Here is a 21,494-nt window from a genome sequence, read left to right on the forward strand (position 1 = left end):
CGTCAGACGCTCCGCGCGCTCTTTTATGCAGCGCATGCCGGCTCATGGTGTGCAACGCGCAAGGTGTTTTCTGCCGCAGCACGAAGGTTCGTTGTGTATAGAGACGGCATTCATCGTTTCACCAAATCACTGAGATTTCTTGGATGCCTTCGCACAATGAGCTGTCTTCATCGCACCTACACCGTGTGAAACGTACTGTGCCGCAAACAAAAAATTTACTTGCCGGTACCTTCTGAATGGCTTGGTTATCCAAAGTTTGTTAGCAGTGCGACTGGAGGTTGGCTTCGCCTTTCGAACCTACAGCACCAATATCGATAGCACTGCGTAAAAATTTCGGGCGGTTGCTACAGTCTCTTTAATTTGTCCTACGTCAGTGCGAACAGCCTGAAAGGAATAGTGCGCTGGCGCTCACTAAAATTGCTTGAGGGCATACCACCGTGTTCAGTCGTCAAAGGTACTGATTTCTTTTCTCATGACATCTAACCTCCACTTGACACTCCAATTCTCACGGATGAAAGCGGATGGCAGCGCCACCCTTCGATTGAAATTGTAATTGCGCTTTAATGACACTCTACGACGATCCTTGAGCAACGAACGCTTTCTGTAACCATACGCTCTTGGTGTCGGCTCAAATTCCTCTAAAGGAGTGAAGGTGCATTTCCCAAGGAATGCACCGACGTATAGGAATAATCAAGGATCGTTATTGAGACTCAGTGTATTCGGCAATTGAGCGGCAATGCTCTGCTCCTATTGGTGGAGTCGAGGAACAGCAATTCGAGTCCTGTTTCTAAATATGGTGGTTGGATTCGTCTGCTGAAGTGTGCGGCAAAATTGGAATCGCGCAAGCATAAACACTTGCATTTCAAGCAGTTTATAGCATGGTGCCGCAGTAACGCGAACAATACTTTCTTTTTTCATTTTTGATAGAGAGAGCCTGACATTACTAAGCCAACATACAGCCCAGGACAAAAGTTTGCAGTATGCATCCACAGAGGAAAAGTTGAATTTCGGCATGACAACTCAGATGTTTCAACTAAACTCCCTCGCTCGAAATTCATAATGAATCACTCAGTTCCTGGTTATGCACGCTGAATTCGACAAAATTTTGATGTTTTCGAGTGATGCGCTGTCCAAATACTTTTGTCCCCAACTGTACAATAATGGATGCCACTCTAGGCAGACTGTGTTGTTATTGCATTATGTCATCAACCATTTAACAGCACAATCAGTTTTGCATTTTGTAGGGATGTCCAGCAGACGAAATGCATGTGAAATGCGGTACTTGAACAGAAACGAGAATAATTGTTTATTGCCTCTAACGGAAAAGTCATTTTCAAAACAACATTTTTTTGACGCGATATGCACTCCAGTACTGCCATCTTAGCCGGCTTTCCGCCTCTAGTGGAATTTAAGCTTGTTTAGTAACAAACAAGGAGGCTTTTAGTAGGTTGTGAGCTTCAAAGAATTGCGCGTAGTTTTTGTGTGCGTGTGTGCGTGTGCGTGTGCGTGCGCGTGTGCGTGCGCGTGTGCGTGCGTGCGTGTGAGTGTGTGTGTGTGTGTGTGTGTGCGTGTGCGTGTGTGTGTGTGTGTGTGCGTGCGTGCGTGCGTGCGTGCGTGCGCGCGCGCGTGTGTGTGTGTGTGTGTGTGTGTGTGTGTGTGTGTGTGTGTGTGTGTGTGTGTGTGTGTGCGCGTGTGCGTGTGTGTGTGTGAAAAACAGTGATTCTAGCTGAGTAAAACATTTCTTCAGCAGATTCTTAGCGTACTTCTAGTGGTTCTTAGTGCATAATTAATCTTAAGATTGCTAGAAATCCTAATTCCAGGTAATAGAGGCATGATCAAGATATGTAGATACGTGTATGCGGCCGTGCTAATCCAGTAAGCTTATGCAGAATTACGCACATGCATATCTAGTGCGAAATATACAACTAACAAGCGCGTCATCACGGCGTACTTCCACCCAAATATCGCCCTAATCTTTAGCTTCCATGAAGCACCCGAAGCGACAAGGGATGTAAAACAAGGGGAACCCGCACACATTTAGCGATTTTTAAGTGTATTGCGCATTAATGCTACTGTGGCGTCACGCATTGCCATTTCCTGAGCAAGTTTACTTCTTCGCTCACTCATTAATGCGTTCGAATTTCGCCTTCTGGACAATTTCGCTCAAAGGCATAAACCTCCGCGTTAAGAAAACCAGGGCGCTTCCGGTTGGTCATCGTCCTTGGTATAGTTTGCTAGTGTCGTTCTTCAAGTAATAGAGCGCAACCACGTTGTAACGCATCTTACGAAAACCCATTCCAACGCAGTTTATACCGCGGTGCGCCGATGTGCCTTGTATTTCAGTTTCCGCAAACTGCGGCTGGCAGCGACTCGTACTGGCGTATGGCTTCGGAGTATCGGAACAGGACATTGAGCAAACAACGCCGGTCTTGAACCATATCTCTGCGCATTGTCAGACTTCACTGGTCAGCTTCGTTTTCCTTCCGCCTGCCTCGGGGCTGCGGTATCACGCTTCTTATATTTGGAAGATATTACGTTTTACAGCATCAGTAGTGCGGTAGAAAGCTCCCCGAGTCCTACATCAGTTTCTTTCCGTTTATCTGTCGTCCACCCCAGCTGTGGCACAGGAGAACGCTCTTCCTGCCGCAGAAACTTCCAGCCTTTTTCTTTTACTTGTTTCGCCAACCGGCGGTTCACGTTCCGCATTGCTGATCTGAGGTATTTTCTCCGCCTGGTGGGCAATGCCACGTTTTGCTATTTCTGAGCAGGTGGATGCAGACATGCGTTGGCTGGACAGATTATGTTTCCAGTGAAAGAAAATTTAAATCACGGGTGCTCCGAGAATGTGGTGCAGTTGTATCGAGAAATTGATGGGCTGTGCACGGGTCAGTGAAGCGCGCATAGATAGTTCCTTGAAACCGCCGTGTCAACTCTCCGCGTATACCTCTGGATTCGTCCAAGTCGCAATAGAAGCGGCATCTGAGTCACGTGCGCTTGTGCTGTTTTCAGAGGCTGCTTTGCAAGCATACAACTTGTATTGAGGCTGTTGTGCAGCCGAAACGTGTATAAATTGACAGAACGAAAGGCGGTCGAGGCGTGTATAGGCAAAATGTATCGAGAACGGTTACAATTTTCCGTTAAACCACACTTTTTTTTCCCTTGTCTTATTGGCACCCGACGCCTTTCACTCCTCCCTTCACTGTGGCTGCATCGCGGGCAATGCCAGATAGTAGTGTATAATATTGCTAGTGCATGCTATTCGGAACATGATTTTTGCCCCCGATGTTCTGCAATGTTTTCTACAGTCGCATAAAAGCAAGCCGACTGACAGTGCCGCTAATTTGTTTTGCGACGCAGAAAACCGCGATATACTGCGACAAAAGGTGCATAAACTCTCGAATTCAATGCAAATATCGCGAAGGCATGGCACGCAAACAGCGGACATGGGAGTTTCGGGCCACCAATCAAGAAAGATTTGCAGAGAATAACTCCAAACTCCCTCACCCGCAGAATGTAATCCATCGACGAATGCCATTACAGCGGCACAAGATATTTCCTTTCTTGAAAAACATATATAATCGACAACCACGAGGGAAGCGAGATGCCGGCTTAGCTGGTGTGCGAGAACATACGCGTACAAGCGTGAAATCCTACGCGAGGAAAGGAGTGCTTTTCTAGCGCTCATTTTACAGCGAAGCTGTTGATGGCTAGGGCTCCGTGGATTCTTCCTGTCTGTCAGCAAATCTGCGTGTGCAAGAAGAACTCAGCTCCCTAATTTGATGCAAAGTCACTTCATTCCATGGAAAAGCTTACGCGTATCATCACTTGGATATGCATTGTCAGTAGAATAGTTATCAATATACAAAATTTTCAAGATCGGTACACTCTCAGGTATATATATATATATATATATATATATATATATATATATATATATATATATATATATATATATATATATATATATATATATATATATATATAGAGAGAGAGAGAGAGAGAGAGAGAGAGAGAGAGAGAGAGAGAGAGAGATATTGCTTGCTTAAGGGTGTATGAGCCATTGCTTGTGGGGGTATGAGCCATTCATTAGGTTATGGACAAATTTCTCGTTGTGTAGGCATAGTGCAGTGATATATACAATTGCCAGCAAAAGACGAAACAGAAGGCTGTTGTTCATGCTCTCGCTCTCCCTGCTACTCCATTGATCCGAGCGTTTTCGTTTTTCCTTGATCGCTACAATAAATTGCAATTCTACGCGGAGCGGCCACCCGCTCATCTGGCTCCGCTTCCTTTTCTGCGTCCCACACCAATGCCTGCCAAGCCTTGGCGCACTGCAGACAACGGGCCAATATGTTATTTCTGCCATCTTCCTGGCCATGCAGCACGCTTTTGACATCGCCGCGACTTCTGCAGCCATAATGACGCCAGAATTCAAGGCTACGCTCACCCTGAAGGCCCAGCACGTCCGGTTTCGTCTAGTCCAGCGCCCGATTCTACCTCGTCGGGTCGGCGCGCCTTTGGCAAACGCCGGTGGCCATCCCCACGTCGCCGTCCCCTTTCCCCTATGCTCCGTCGACCCCAGCCCATCCAAGCGGAAAACTGAGCATCGCAGTTCCGGAGGCAAGAACGGCGCTCGTGTCAAAAATTTCAAAACCTTGGTTTTCGCCAGCTAGCGCAATCAACGAGTATATTGAGGGTGTCGCTGTACAAGCGCTTGTTGATAGCGGTGCTGCTATTTCTGTGCTCAGCGGTGAACTATGTCGCAAGTTGAGAAAGATTACGACATCGCTTTCTTCCATCTCCTGCGTACGACAACCGCGCAACACGTCCAGCCTTCTGTGTCATGCACGGCTCGGCTTGTCATTCAGGATGTATTGTATGTCGTTGAATTTGTTGCCTATTCACCATGCTCATGCAACGTCATTCTGGGCTGGGACTTCCTTTCTACACATCATGCTGTTCTTGACTGTGCGCGTGCCGAACTTGCATTATCGCCGATGTGCGATGCCCCGTCTGAGCCGTGTTTCTCTCCTTTCCCCCGAGTAACCGTCCTTGCGGACACTGACGTACCTCCTTTCTCTTGCGCTCTCGTGCCCCTTTGTTGTGTGCTGCCTATTCTACTGCTCTGTTTTCACCCTCCGACGCCTTCGCCTCTCACAAAAACTTGCTCCGTCCTTTTGCTATTCGCATCATAGAAAACTTTTGCGGAGCCATTTACGTTATGAATTGGTTACCTTCATCAGCAACTTTATTCCGTGGTGAATGTCTGGGTCTACTTGAGGACATTGGCTCCGTTTATCCTCGTCAGCTGCCTGATGACATCACTGACCTATCTGTCATCAGTATTACACCTGGTACTTCGTCATCTTCAAATTGATTCGCAACTCTCGGATAACCAGCGCCCCCAACTCTTGGCACTCCTCCACCGTTTTCATACTTCTTTTGACCATGAACAACCTTTTTTTGGGCTGCACATCCGCCATCGTTCACCATGCCGACACCGGCACCCATGCACCTCTGCGCCAGTGCCCGTATCGAGTCTCGCACGCGGAACGCCGTGTCATGGACAACCGGGTGAACGACATGCTTTACCGTGGCATGATACAGCCGTCACACAGCCTTTGGGCCTCCTCAGTTGTGCTGGTGAAAAAAAGGACGGCAGCATCAGCGCTTGTATATATAATCAGCGCCTAAATAAAATCACGCGCAAAGATGTTTATTCCCTGTCCCGAATCGATGACGCCCTCGACTGCCTGTAAGGAGCAGAGTTTTTCTCGTCCTGCGATCGAGGTACTGGCAAGTTCCTAAGGCTGAAGCTTATCGCCCCAAGACTGCAGTTGTAACTCCTGATGGGTTATACGAGTTTAACGTGATGCCATTCGGCCTTTGTAATGCGCCTATCACTTTCAAACGCCTCGTGGACAACATACTTCGAGGCCTCAAGTGGCACACTTGTCTTTGTTATCTGGACGACGTCGTGGTTTTTTCGAGGGACTTTGATTCACAACTTACCCACCTTGCAAGTGTCCTCAGTTGCCTTACACATGCTGGGCTGCAGCTTAATTTATAGAAGTGCCATTTTGCTGCACGCCGGCTCACTATCTTAGAGCACGCTGTGTGCAAGGATGGTGTTCTTCCAGACTCTGCAAAGCTTCGAGCTGTCACCCAGTTTTCCAGGCCGACTACAATGAAGCAACTCCGCAGCTTTATCGGCCTATTTTCGTATTTTCGATGATTCTTTTACAATTTTGCCTGAATCATCGCTCATTTGACATAATTTCTCGCCGACAACCAAGAGGTTTCGGCTTGGTCTTCCACTTACGATGGCGCATTCGCCACTTTACACCATCTGCTATCTTACCCTCCTATTCTGCGCCACTTTGACCCGAACGGTAGCACAGACAACCACACGGACGCTGGCGGTGTCGGCGTCCGTGTTTCGTATTCTGAACAGGCAAGTTCTCCCTTTGTTTTACAACGAACCTTTCCTTGCTTCTTCCGCGCGTGGTTTAGCGTGTGTTAACGGTTTCTCGCTGGTTATATTTTTGGAGATAATATGCGCACTTGGCTTGTTCTCCCAATGCAGGTACCACAAATGTGCTTATTTACACCATGTAGGCTGACTACCACAGTAGTACGTGTAAGCACACCTCTGTTCTACATTACACAAGAACAAATTCCTGCATAATACATGAAAACGTATTGTCGGCGCCTAGGCATCCCTAAAGCACAGCGATCTTTTAATGGAATAGCGTTTTATATACAACGGCTTCTTTGATTAACTGTCGCATGTACCGAATGACTAGATCAGCCATTCGGTAAGCGCGGTTGAATTTGCGCCTGCTGATGGTCGATCCTGCAGAATAGTCATGTGCCATTGTGATATGAGAGTTATGGAAGCCTTGCACACATTTACAAGTAAACTTACAGCCAATGTGGTGCAAGGGTTATAGTAGTTTTTACGTTTCGGTGCATAAAAGTAACGTTTGCATGCGATTACACGTTGGTTAGGATAAAGGTAAACACAAGTACAATCATTGTCGTTACTTGAATGACCATTTATTTAATCGCTTCATTAAACCTTCACTTCACGTAAATTCCCGCATGTGCCTTAATGTGCATGTTGCTGTTTAGAAAACATCGTGCCTAATGGAATTAACGTAAAAGACAACACCAGAAAGAACATACTGATCATTGACGTTATCACGACTTATATTTGGCTGATAAAAAACGAAAAGGGTCAGTACACATTTGTGACTCTTCCTGCTATGAACTCAAGTTCAGGAGAACTCAGTAGAACTCACTTTTCGGAATACAAGCACTGAACCCAATGCTGAAAAGCGTCTGCAGTCCTGCACGCGACGATGACAGCGCGACGGGAAAGAAAACGTCGTTGCTATGACAGTGATATTTCATTAAATGACACCTATATATAACAGCCAGAGGAACACCGAGAATGACTGCTGTGCTGAAAGTCGCTTCGAAAAGGCCTGCTGCATTGAGCACCACTTAGGTCAAGCGACCCTATTGCCGGCTGTTGCGTCCTATACATACATGCACAGACGTCAGAAATATCCGTATTTGCGTAGCGCACGGTACAAATTGCGCAAAAACTACATGTGTGCCACGCAGGGTGGCTGTATGATTGCGCAATGGTTATCACGTCCTGTTCCTAACTGCATATTGTCCGGCGGTAGTGACCCAGCACCTCCACCAGATGTCACGTGGTAGTGATGGTGAAGAAAGCAGCAATACGGTGGAATACAAAACTAGCTTTTATTGGGCGAACCTGTGCCCACAAAAACAGGCTACACTTATAGCACAACGATAGCGGCGAACACGGTCGGCGATCGTCGGAAATCTGATCAGCGGGTCAAGCGCGTCGGCTTTTATACAGAATCGTCGAATGTTCCAGACTAATCGTTGGGACCCGCGTGCCTTCCACAAAGTTCTACAGCATTCGCGTCAGGCGAATAAATCAGATAACACAAGGTTCGGCGACAACAGACTGCGGATAGAAGCATCGATAACCTTCCAGAAACTTCGGATACATGCAAGCGCGTCCCGCGCTGTGCGATAAGATTTGTTAGGCGGCGAAACGTGGTCGCCCGATAAATATAAGTACACGTGTCAATATTTCATTTGTGGCTAGAGTTCAATTCCGAGTGACGGCGGGCAATGATTTGTGTTTTCTTCGCCGTAAGGTGAGGATTTCGGAATTACATAGCGTGGCGACGACGACTGCGTAAAGGCTGACGTTGCCGGACGTATAGCAAATGCGGTTTAGTGCTTGGTGTACCAAATTGTTTTTTTTTCTTTTAAAGCTCCTGAGATCCACCGCCACACCCGCAAAACTTTCCTAGCTTCGTTGGCCTTCTTTTCGAACCCATCGCAGTATAACTGCGGTTCCCCCTACACGTGAATTAATCCCTTTACAAGCTAGAACATTCGCTGCTACCTGCGTAGGGCGCAAACGGCAGAGGCGCCAGCGAAGTAAGGCAGTCACGCTTTCGCAATGGTTGAGTGGGCGACAAAATTGCTGGTGCCACGGAAGGTTGAGATTGGCAGCTGGCCGCACGCTCTGTAATCTGTAGCCTCCTGCTATGAAGTAAGCTGGTACGACAACACTCCTCTCACTTCATCCTGGCTTCGACGTCCTCCGACAGCGTGTTTCGCAGCTTATCAAAGTGTAACAGCTGCTTATTAGTCAGGTAGTAAGGGAGGCGAGGGCGCCAATCTGCTGCCGCTTTCCGCGCCAGCAAGACGAGCGAGGTTGGAAGCAATAAAGCCATACGGGACTCTCCCCCTGTGCCGGGCTTCTGTCCGCGCTTGTCCAGAGTGCCTTATTAGCGTAGGACAAGTGTGGAAGGTGCAGGAACAGTATGAAACAATAAAAGGCGAACCACAAAGTACGTCGCCAAATTACCACGCGATTTGGGGTTTCCTGTATGAATTAGCGCGTTGAGCATTCCTTCCAAGCCGCAGCGCAACACGTACTCGCATTACTTCAGTCGGCTTTCTCGGTCATGGTGTCGGCCGTACTGGAACGAATAGACGAAGCTACGAGGCTAACTCAAAGCTAGTCGGCTGAGGAGACGTCGCTCCTCGCCTTATGTACTAAAGAAGCAATAGGGAAGTGAGTGCGAGGAATGCGCTGGTTGTTTGTGCACTGAAAACTATAGAATTGTTGAAATTTCAATCTAACCGAGACTACTTGTTGCCACACAACAAACTTGGGATAAAAATGAGCTACCAAATGTTAGTATAAAAATTGGAAAGACCGTTCGACGTATGAACGACATAGGCTAGCCCAAGTACTGTGTACTGTAAAGTTGAGATAGTTGATACTATTAAAAACCTCAAAGTGAAGGGCGGAATTGGGGACCTTAGCCGTCCTCCGAGTGCTTGCAGGGTGGTTACCACCGAGAGCATTCTGGAAGTACAGAAGACTGCGCTCGTTCGATCTCATCAATGCGGCATACCACACCGGGACATACAACACCTTAGTGTCCCCCTACTATGTACTATTTCAGCGCCTTGAAGAGCTCATGGGAAAGTACTTTTCGCAACACTGCAATCGAGCAACAAGCAAAAAAAAAAAAATAATGAACGAGTTCACTGAGACACGTTCTCGGTCCCTCGAGCACGGACGGGTACAATGCCTTTCGGTAATCTTATGAGGCAGCCTTATTGACAACTTATGAAGAGCAGAGTGGTCGATAAGTAATACTTCCGAGGTCACATATCGGGAGTGTGCACACCAGTTTTAACCCTTTCATGGATAGCAGGACGTATCAGTTCCACTTTTCATGGCAATTTCACTGTGCGTTAAGAGTGAAATATAACAAGTAAGATTCGACTTTTCTGTGCAACTTATGTTTCTCAACCTCGTTGCAACATTTCTTTTAGTTCTGCATTCATTGTCAAGACGCAACGGGTATTGTGATGGTTGCATCGATTGTGCACTTCCTCTTCTTTCCCCGCCATGTTGGAATATTTCTTTCATCTTTATTTTAGCCACCACAATAATAAATGGGACACGTTCTGGGCGAAAATGGCTAACACTAAATGAAAAACTTTTATTAAAGATGTGGTGGTGTTTAGGCATAAGAAAGGAGGAGATGTTATAAGGGAATTACATTTGACGACGGATGCGCGTGACCACAGCAAAGAGCATCGTGTTCTGTTGTCGTTGGTTGGGGTGACCCATTCAGTCTTCTAAAAGAGGCCGCACATGATTGCAAGTATTTCTGCCGGAGGTATCTGGAGCAGTCCCACAGCATGTGTTGGCGGAAAGACGGGCACCCATTGAGCATGGGAAACAAGTTACTGATTTGGTAGCCTTTCGCTCCTATAATGTCTTTAGTCTCGACGGCTGTGGCTCCATGCATTCCTTACGCGTCCTTCGTTCACTTAGTGGAAAGAATGTCTTCCGTCAGCATGGCTACCGTCCGGCCCTTGTGTATGAATACTTGAGCACCGCGTGCTTAGTCTCTCTGGCAACGCATGCTCGTTCACCGGAACTTATGCCTTGAGGAGGCGGCTTCGCCCCTGATTGGCCGCAGTAATTCGTACTGCAGCAGCCGGAGTTGCCCAGTGCGGACGTAAAATGGGGATCCGAGGCGGAGCAGTCGTCTGATCCCTCGATAGTAGACGCATCCGCAACTTTGTATGAATTCTACGCGTATTAACTCGTGTGCACATCGGACTCCTCTCCGATTAGCTTTGCGTTCGTTCGTTCGTTCGTTCCTTCCTTCCTTCCTTCCTTCCTTCCTTCCTTCCTTCCTTCCTTCCTTCCTTCGTTCCTTCCTTCCTTCCTTCCTTCCTTCCTTCCTTCCTTCCTTCCTTCCTTCCTTCCTTCCTTCCTTCCTTCCTTCCTTCCTTCCTTCCTTCCTTCCTTCCTTCCTTCCTTCCTTCGTTCGTTCGTTCGTTCGTTCGTTCGTTCGTTCGTTCGTTCGTTCGTTCGTTCGTTCGTTCGTTCGTTCGTTCGTTCGTTCGTTCGTTCGTTCGTTCGTTCGTTCGTTCGTTCGTTCGTTCGTTCGTTCGTTCGTTCGTTCGTTCGTTCGTTCGTTCGTTCGTTCGTTCGTTCGTTCGTTCGTTCGTTCGTTCGTTCGTTCGTTCGTTCGTTCGTTCGTTCGTTCGTTCGTTCGTTCGTTCGTTCGTTCGTTCGTTCGTTCGTTCGTTCGTTCGTTCGTTCGTTCGTTCGTTCGTTCGTTCGTTCGTTCGTTCGTTCGTTCGTTCGTTCGTTCGTTCGTTCGTTCGTTCGTTCGTTCGTTCGTTCGTTCGTTCGTTCGTTCGTTCGTTCGTTCGTTCGTTCGTTCGTTCGTTCGTTCGTTCGTTCGTTCGTTCGTTCGTTCGTTCGTTCGTTCGTTCGTTCGTTCGTTCGTTCGTTCGTTCGTTCGTTCGTTCGTTCGTTCGTTCGTTCGTTCGTTCGTTCGTTCGTTCGTTCGTTCGTTCGTTCGTTCGTTCGTTCGTTCGTTCGTTCGTTCGTTCGTTCGTTCGTTCGTTCGTTCGTTCGTTCGTTCGTTCGTTCGTTCGTTCGTTCGTTCGTTCGTTCGTTCGTTCGTTCGTTCGTTCGTTCGTTCGTTCGTTCGTTCGTTCGTTCGTTCGTTCGTTCGTTCGTTCGTTCGTTCGTTCGTTCGTTCGTTCGTTCGTTCGTTCGTTCGTTCGTTCGTTCGTTCGTTCGTTCGTTCGTTCGTTCGTTCGTTCGTTCGTTCGTTCGTTCGTTCGTTCGTTCGTTCGTTCGTTCGTTCGTTCGTTCGTTCGTTCGTTCGTTCGTTCGTTCGTTCGTTCGTTCGTTCGTTCGTTCGTTCGTTCGTTCGTTCGTTCGTTCGTTCGTTCGTTCGTTCGTTCGTTCGTTCGTTCGTTCGTTCGTTCGTTCGTTCGTTCGTTCGTTCGTTCGTTCGTTCGTTCGTTCGTTCGTTCGTTCGTTCGTTCGTTCGTTCGTTCGTTCGTTCGTTCGTTCGTTCGTTCGTTCGTTCGTTCGTTCGTTCGTTCGTTCGTTCGTTCGTTCGTTCGTTCGTTCGTTCGTTCGTTCGTTCGTTCGTTCGTTCGTTCGTTCGTTCGTTCGTTCGTTCGTTCGTTCGTTCGTTCGTTCGTTCGTTCGTTCGTTCGTTCGTTCGTTCGTTCGTTCGTTCGTTCGTTCGTTCGTTCGTTCGTTCGTTCGTTCGTTCGTTCGTTCGTTCGTTCGTTCGTTCGTTCGTTCGTTCGTTCGTTCGTTCGTTCGTTCGTTCGTTCGTTCGTTCGTTCGTTCGTTCGTTCGTTCGTTCGTTCGTTCGTTCGTTCGTTCGTTCGTTCGTTCGTTCGTTCGTTCGTTCGTTCGTTCGTTCGTTCGTTCGTTCGTTCGTTCGTTCGTTCGTTCGTTCGTTCGTTCGTTCGTTCGTTCGTTCGTTCGTTCGTTCGTTCGTTCGTTCGTTCGTTCGTTCGTTCGTTCGTTCGTTCGTTCGTTCGTTCGTTCGTTCGTTCGTTCGTTCGTTCGTTCGTTCGTTCGTTCGTTCGTTCGTTCGTTCGTTCGTTCGTTCGTTCGTTCGTTCGTTCGTTCGTTCGTTCGTTCGTTCGTTCGTTCGTTCGTTCGTTCGTTCGTTCGTTCGTTCGTTCGTTCGTTCGTTCGTTCGTTCGTTCGTTCGTTCGTTCGTTCGTTCGTTCGTTCGTTCGTTCGTTCGTTCGTTCGTTCGTTCGTTCGTTCGTTCGTTCGTTCGTTCGTTCGTTCGTTCGTTCGTTCGTTCGTTCGTTCGTTCGTTCGTTCGTTCGTTCGTTCGTTCGTTCGTTCGTTCGTTCGTTCGTTCGTTCGTTCGTTCGTTCGTTCGTTCGTTCGTTCGTTCGTTCGTTCGTTCGTTCGTTCGTTCGTTCGTTCGTTCGTTCGTTCGTTCGTTCGTTCGTTCGTTCGTTCGTTCGTTCGTTCGTTCGTTCGTTCGTTCGTTCGTTCGTTCGTTCGTTCGTTCGTTCGTTCGTTCGTTCGTTCGTTCGTTCGTTCGTTCGTTCGTTCGTTCGTTCGTTCGTTCGTTCGTTCGTTCGTTCGTTCGTTCGTTCGTTCGTTCGTTCGTTCGTTCGTTCGTTCGTTCGTTCGTTCGTTCGTTCGTTCGTTCGTTCGTTCGTTCGTTCGTTCGTTCGTTCGTTCGTTCGTTCGTTCGTTCGTTCGTTCGTTCGTTCGTTCGTTCGTTCGTTCGTTCGTTCGTTCGTTCGTTCGTTCGTTCGTTCGTTCGTTCGTTCGTTCGTTCGTTCGTTCGTTCGTTCGTTCGTTCGTTCGTTCGTTCGTTCGTTCGTTCGTTCGTTCGTTCGTTCGTTCGTTCGTTCGTTCGTTCGTTCGTTCGTTCGTTCGTTCGTTCGTTCGTTCGTTCGTTCGTTCGTTCGTTCGTTCGTTCGTTCGTTCGTTCGTTCGTTCGTTCGTTCGTTCGTTCGTTCGTTCGTTCGTTCGTTCGTTCGTTCGTTCGTTCGTTCGTTCGTTCGTTCGTTCGTTCGTTCGTTCGTTCGTTCGTTCGTTCGTTCGTTCGTTCGTTCGTTCGTTCGTTCGTTCGTTCGTTCGTTCGTTCGTTCGTTCGTTCGTTCGTTCGTTCGTTCGTTCGTTCGTTCGTTCGTTCGTTCGTTCGTTCGTTCGTTCGTTCGTTCGTTCGTTCGTTCGTTCGTTCGTTCGTTCGTTCGTTCGTTCGTTCGTTCGTTCGTTCGTTCGTTCACTTATTTTGCAGGCTTGGTATGCTTCTGTCTCTGTGGTATATGGGAACATGCTTCATGGGGAAACAGGTACTGTTGATGTCTTAAGAGCATTTCTCGATAGCCGGGCCTTACGTAGCCTAGCTCCTCCTTTGTATGCAGTTGTTGAACAGCAACAGCAACAGTTGGAAGAAATCAACTACGTAAACATAAGTATATGGCGGAATTTGCAAAGATTTTGTTTTCTGTAAGTGTTATGAGCCATTGGCATGCCGCCTTCGATAATACCTGACATCCTGAGTGGCTGGCGCTTGTTCTCGCGAGCAATTTTAGCGTAAGAACTATTTTGTGAATATAGGGCCTGATGTTTGCTAGTGATTGCTTACATGCACTTAAAGAAATACAGCAAATATTGAAACTTTACCAACTTGGTCTGCAAAAGTTCTGATATGCGCATACTGTAGAAAATAATAATTACGAAATTAAGGCTGGTCGTAGACATCAGAGCACAAACCATTTCTGAGCTGTTAACTGTGGTATCATGTAGCAAGCCCTTGCGCATAAATAAGCCGCTTTCGGTGCAAATGAAGCTAGTTGTTAGTCAGCGCTTGTAAGGTGGTTTTGTGTTTCCTTGTGTTCGCCTCAGTCACTCTGCGCCTATTGAATAGCTATGAACAAACTCAAAGTTTTACTGCATACTTATAATGCACTCACAAACCCGCAATCACAACTTCACAAAACAAGATAAACTGGCGGAATCAAGAAAAATTGATGGCACTCCCGTAATCTAAAGTAGATGTAAGCATGAAATGGCAGCCGGCAAAGTAGATTGGTTGGAAATAATAATAATAATAATAATAATAATATTAGCCGCAATCTACAAATTCTCTTCGCAACGGCATACACCCCCACAACACTTCGTACCATACCGTACCGCGCCATACTGTGCACTGGTCCATATGGACGCTGCCCAGCTTGAAGAACAAAACCGACTGAAAGCGGCACGACAGGCAGCGAAAGACGCCAGAGAGAGAGAGAGAGAGAGAGAGCGCACTGACTTGCTAGAAGAAAAGCGCCTAAAGCAGGCGTCACGCAGCGTGGCGCTCTCTCTCCAAGCGACGCAAAACCCGCGCCGCGGAACTCACGGACCGCTGGCGTTCTAAAGAGCACAGGAAACTCAGTCTCAGCGCCAAAAGATGACAACGAAGTGCATGGTGCCCTGTATCTGCCTTTTGAACGTCGCCCTATTGGAAATTACAAATAAAACTTCAGCGTATTAGAAGTTGCTGCTTGAGTAATATTGTGAGCAAACATTAGGAAGAACTCGGAAGCAATATTTTTTGTAACTTGTTTGGGCAGTAACAAGGGTATGTAACGCGGTCCTGTACAAAGTGTTTGGGGCCGGAGGCCGCATTCTCTGAAGTATTGACTGGTGGTCCGGATGATCTCGTTTTCTTCTCGCAACTCGCCCGGATGTTCTCGTTTGAGTACCCGGATAACGGCTCTGGCTTTTGGCTCAAGGCCACTTGAAGGTCGTTGACAACGGAAGATCAACGTATTTCTTGCTTAAAAATAGTAAACCGTTATGATCGACCTAAGTTTTCCAAGAAGCCATTGATTACCACATCTGGCGACGGGGAGATGTCCCACCAGCAACACGCAGCTGTCACGGTTGATGTTCACGCCTCACCCTTCACTTCGCTTCAAGACGGCAACTTCGGCCTCGTGACCGTCACGAAGTGACCAATCATCGATGAAAGAGTCCTCGTCGAGAACTCCTGCGGGAAAGCATCGGCGACAGGTGGTTGCCTCTTATTGTGGACATTGAGGACATGAGCATCCCGAGCAGCACGCTGACGATCAGTGAGGGGCGATAGAGGTGGTGAACCATTCGACGTTTGTCATTGGCCAGTGGATTCCCCAACGAAGGAAAGAGGGGTTATTTAAGGCAGTCCTGCCCCCCGTGTTAGATCAGAACCGCTCGAGACTCGGATAAGAGTCACAATCATGTACCAATGATGTGAATAGAATCTTTTCAACTTTTTTTTCATCATCACGATGCCGGGCTTCGTCGCCGCTTCCTGAATATTGCGGTGAAGACCCACCTCACCAGGTCGAGATAGTATCAAAACCTACCAGAAACTTGACAGGTTAACTGACAGGCTAACTGCCAACATCCCGTGCCCTTGCTGGGATGTTGGTAAGCGCATGGGATGAAGCACGTGCTTGTCAATGGCCTCTATGAAGGAAAGTTAATTCATTTTTCAAAAAGTGAAGGCTGTCTTACACCCATGGACTCTTTTTTGTAACTATACAGGTTTCTATAGTGAACATTCGCGTTGCCCAAGGTATTACAAAAGCAAAGAATCTTCCTTATAAACAAGTCTATATTCATATTCATGGAGTGCACTACTAAGTGACAACATGCCGCGCATTTTATTAAGCTATATTGCTCCCTTAGTCGTATATTTAAACATTTGCCAGTCTGACCAGCGCCACCCGCCGTGGTTGCTCAGTGGCTATGGTATTGGGCTGTGAGCACAAGGTCGCGGGATCGAATCCCGGCCATGGCGGCCGCATTTCGATGGGGGCGAAATGCGAAAACACCCGTGTGCTTAGATTTAGGTGCACGTTAAAGAACCCCAGGTGGTCAAAATTTCCGGAGTCCACCACTACGGCGTGCCTCATAATCAGAGAGTGGTTTTGGCACGTAAAACCATATAATTTAATTTAATTTTTTTGACCAGCGTTAACATCCCACAGTAGAGTGCAAGAATATGCATCACAGTGCTTTGCATGGAATAAATTAAATTTAGTGCTTTAATATACAGGCTCTATGCCCTGAGGTAATAACCATCAGCGCAATCACTCACTGCAACACATCTCAATCCACGCCTCCGCATTGACAAACGCACTACATATAAGTTATATTTGGGATCAATAACAATTTTCAGTTAGTGGGACAAAACATGCACATTATGAACTGGGGCCACTTAACCTGATTTTGCCTGTCGTCTATTTTTTTATTGTGGTACTTTCCTGGGCTACATTTCTAGCTTCTGAGCATTTTGTCTGCAGAAACGGAAACCGCAGAACTTGTGCCCATAAAGGCTCATTCGCACTCGGCCGACCCGACGCCGATGTCGGTCTGCCGATTGTCGGCGACAGCGTTTTTTTTCCTTGAGGGCGGCGCCTCTGTAACACTGTACCGACGTCGACAATCTGCCGATGGTCGGCGAAGAGCACGGCGTCGGTACAGTGTGAAAGAGGCGCCGACACGAGGGTAAAAAATGCTGTCGCCGACAGTCGGCAGGCCGACATCGGTGTGGGGTCGGCCGAATGCGAGTGAGCCTTAACACCGCAAACACTTTTGGTCTTCGTCGCAACACTCGCTGCATTGCGTGTATATAAGGTTTGCTTCAGAAAAAGCGCAGACAAGTATCGATGGCGCTCTTGATCCTATCTATCTTTAGCCTAGCTATCTTCGTCTATATGACTCGGTAGCCTCTCGAAGCAGATTTTACCCTGAGCCTACTTCTCTTCGAACAACACGCAGCAAATATCTTCCTTTACTTCTTCATTTGCGTTTTTTCAGTGCACACCATGTGCTATAGTCTTGCAGCAGTACTATGATTATTCTCTCGTCCCCGCTGTACTACCTACTTTAGGCACAGCGTTCAATTAGCAAATGTTCGCCCCCTAAACAATTGCCCATTTGCAGACGCCTCTGACTACTTTATATTTGTTGTATCGCCATAGCACTCTCGCTCATTATGGCCGCGTTTCTGTTACCTTTCGCTTTGATTATGTCGTCACGTATTCTTTTTGTTTTTTGTGAACATATTTACCTATTTTATTCATACTCTTATGTAGTTCCACTCCCCTACCCTGCTATCTCCCTTTTGTGCACGGTGACCGACTATTCAGTCGTATCAATAATCGCCCTGACGTCCAATTTCGTTGTCTTAAATTTACATACCAGACCTTCACCCTCTTCGCTACATTTATCTGCAAAAAAAGGAATAAATGTATCGTATACAGTCCAATAAGAAAACAATATCATCCACGTTCATTTAAGCTGGAAGATGCTGCTCCACGACCACCCCATCGCGTTCATATTATTACGGCGCAACCAAGAGTGGCGCCAGTCACAAAAAGACGGTTTAACGTGTATGAGTGGAATCGGTTCCCACAGCCATCTTGTTTATGCACCGTTGTCTTCCCTGTAAATATTGTAAGTACATCGTTATATGTGACTTCTGCAAAGTAACAAATTGGTGGAGGTGCTGGGTAACCGCAATAAACAACACCGGAGCTCGACCACTCGTCACCTCAGACTGGACAACATGACGGAAGAAGCAGGACCTGGCAGGGCACGGCCCACATCAACGTCTAGAACCCCGACGGTTGTGCTGGCTCAGCCGCGGGATCCAGGAACGTCCTGCGCCATCGACCACCTCGACACGGAAGACTTGATCATCACGTATGAGCGCGTGAGTGTCCACAACAAATTGGATCCGACGATTATGTTGGCTAACTTGGCCTTTTACTACGAGGCACGGCGAAGATGTGGTATGACAACCACGAGAAAGAGCTTAACGAGTGGGACACGTGCAAACAAAAGCTGAAGGACTTGTTCGGCCGTCCCACCTGGCGGAAGCACACCGCTAAGAAAGAACTAGCGACCCGCGCCCAGACGTTCACAGAATCACACGTCTCTTAAATCCAAGACGTGCTGGCTCTGTGCCGTAAAGCCGGCAGCGATATGGCTGAGTCAGCAAGGTTGGGTATGTACTGAAGGGGATCGCTGACGATGATTTGAACCTGCTCTTGTGCAAAAATGGTGCAACAGTATAGGACATCATAAAAGAGTGTCAATGCTTTGAGCAGGCCAAGAGCCGCCGCATTTCAATGCGGTTCACACGTCTATCGAACACAGCTGCGACATCCTCTTGTGACGACAGGCTAGGAGTGTAGTCACAATCATCATCAGATAACCTGACGTGTATACGGCGACGAGAACTTGAAGCCATGGCTCCTGCAGCCCTTTTATCCCGCCCCAGTGAGTCGAACAACTTACCTGCAGCATCATTTGTGGAGGCAATAGTCTGTGAACTAGCTAATCTTAAAGTTCATTGTGTATGTGCCGTTGCCGCTTCACAGTTGTGTCATGCTCCTGGTCCATAGACTGGTCCGAGGTATCCTGCACCCTGCCGAAATCCAACCGAGTGGCCAACCGCAGATGATCGGCCAATATGTTTTGCATGCCGGCGTATCGGTTACGTTGCTCGCCATTGTAACAACCGTACTGTTTCTTCCCCTCAGCGACCGCCATTTCCCAGTTATTATCGCCCCGAACAGAGCCGGTGTCGTTACTAGCCTCCATTGGCGCCGCGACAGCAAAACGTTGACGTTCGTGCTCCTTGCAACAGTCCCTCGTCTTCAATCCGGCGTCGCTAGTCCCGTTCGCCACCAGCGCGTCGACTATGGTCTCTATCGCTGCAGGCTCGTCGCCCACCATCCCCGATGCAGCCCCGACGACCGACTCCGGAAAACTAAGCGATGGAGCTCCCGGAGGTGACGCTGTATTGACGACTCCGCAAAACCCTCTTACCACTTTTCCGACCAATCAGAACTTGATTGACGTTTTAGTCGATAGGGGCAATGTCGCAGCACTGATTGAAACTGGCGCGCACGTATCCGTGATGAGTGCGCGATTGCGTCGACGACTGAACAAAGTTATCACACCCGCTGGATCATGCACACCCGTTAGATCGTGCACCCCCGCGTCGCCGACGGAGGAACGCCTACCGTGCAGGGTATGTGCACCACTCGTATTGGCATCGCGGGGCGCGTAACGACTGTTTTATTTGCCGTTTTGGAACAATGCCCCTAAGACGTCATACTCGGCTTATACTTTTTATTGTTCCATTCAGCCCTCTTTGATCGAGCGTCTAGTGTCATTCAGCTTGGACTGCCCCATGGCTGCTATAGTCCACCAGTCACACAACCATGGCTATGCTCTCCCGAACACATCCGCCTGTCGCCTCAAACCACTACGTACGTCACTCTACTGCCATTCCCATCTGTTCCTGACGGCATCTATGTACGATGTCCCACCGCTGACATACTGCTTGAAAGAAATTTGGCGTTCCCCATTCCGTCCTCACTGTTACAGGCAACCAGACTTCGCTTCCTCTTCTTAACATTACCTGCTTGACTTAAATTTTTCCCAGAGGCATGTCTTTGGGCGACATCTCGCCTGTGAACGATTGCGAGATATCGGCTCTTGACGCCGAAATGCCGTCGCCGCCTACAGGAACCTCCGATTCGCCGACTCTCACAGACGAACTTAGAAAATTGATTGCACCTGATCTTCTTCCGGCACAAGCTGCTGACCTCCGCCGTCTCTTAGCAACTTACTGCGACATGTTTGACCTTTACACCCGCCCTTTAGCCCAGACATCGGTGGTCACCCATCGTTTTTACACCGGAGACGCCAATCCGATACGCCGCCGGCCATACCGTGTTCCACATGCTGAACGACAAGTGATACAACCAGAAGTCGATAAGATGTTGACTAAAGGCATTATCGAGCCGTCATGCAGTCCGTGGGCGTCCCCTGTTGTCCTTGTGAAGAATAATGGCGGCAGTTGGTCCTTTTGTGTGTATTATAGACACCTCAACAAAATCACACGTAAAGACCCCTTGCCGCGTATTGATGACACCTTGGACTGCTTGCACGGACCAAACGACGTTTCATCGATAAACATCTGATCAGGCTATTGGCAAATCTCGGTAGATGACATGGACCGTGAGAAAATTCCCTTCGTAACACCTGGCGGCCTCTACCAATTCAAGGTTATGCCGTTCGGCCTTTGTAATGCATCGGCAACCTTCGAAAGAATGATGAACTCCTTACTTCGCGGCTATAAATGACCCACATGTCTGTGTTATCTAGACGATGTCATAGCTTTTTCACCAATTTTCACGAGTCATTTAACGTGTCTCTCGGTTATTCTTGCTGCTTTCCGACGCACCGGCTTGCAATTGAACTCATCCAAGTGCCACTTTGGACGACGTCATATTACCGTTCTTGGCCATCTCGTCAGTGCAGGAGGTGTTCAACCCGACCCTGACTAGATTCGCGCTGTCCAGAACTTTCCTCTTGCGCCTTCCGCCGCAGACGTAAGAAGCTTTGTTGGGCTATGCTCGTATTTCTGTCATTTTATCAAGAATTTCGCTGAAACCGCTCGTCCACTCACCGAGTTACCTAAGAAGGACGTTGCTTTCACATGGGGCATTGCTCAAACCAAAGCCTTCTCCACCCTCGTACGCTTGCTCACGGCTGCCCCATTGCTGGCTCATTGTGATCCATCTTGCGCCACTGAACTTCACACGGATGCCACTGGCCATGGAATCGGGACTGTACTTGTTCAATAGCAGCGTAACATAGAGCGCGTAATTGTATACGCCAGCCGCCTCCTGTCACCCACCGCGAGGACTTTTTCAATTACCGAAAGAGAGTGCCTGGCGTTAGTCTGGGAAGACTCCAAATTCCGCCCGTACTTGTACGGCCGCACATTTTTGTGGTTACCGTTCACCACGCCTTGTGCAAGCTCCCCTCGCTTAAAGACCCCACTGCACGATTAGTCAGGTGGGCGCTACGGCTCAAAGTATATTCATTTGGTGTTTATACAATTCAGACCGTTTGCACAAGGACGCCGACTACCCGTCCCGTCATCCTATCGACCACCCTGAATATGTTGAACATGACACCGACTGTTTCGTCCTGGCCATTTATGACCTGCACGACATCCGCACTAACAAAGGCGTGATGGCTGCTT

This window comes from Dermacentor andersoni, chromosome 1 (assembly GCF_023375885.2).
Source record: "Dermacentor andersoni chromosome 1, qqDerAnde1_hic_scaffold, whole genome shotgun sequence".
NCBI classification, from domain to species: Eukaryota; Metazoa; Arthropoda; class Arachnida; order Ixodida; family Ixodidae; genus Dermacentor; species Dermacentor andersoni.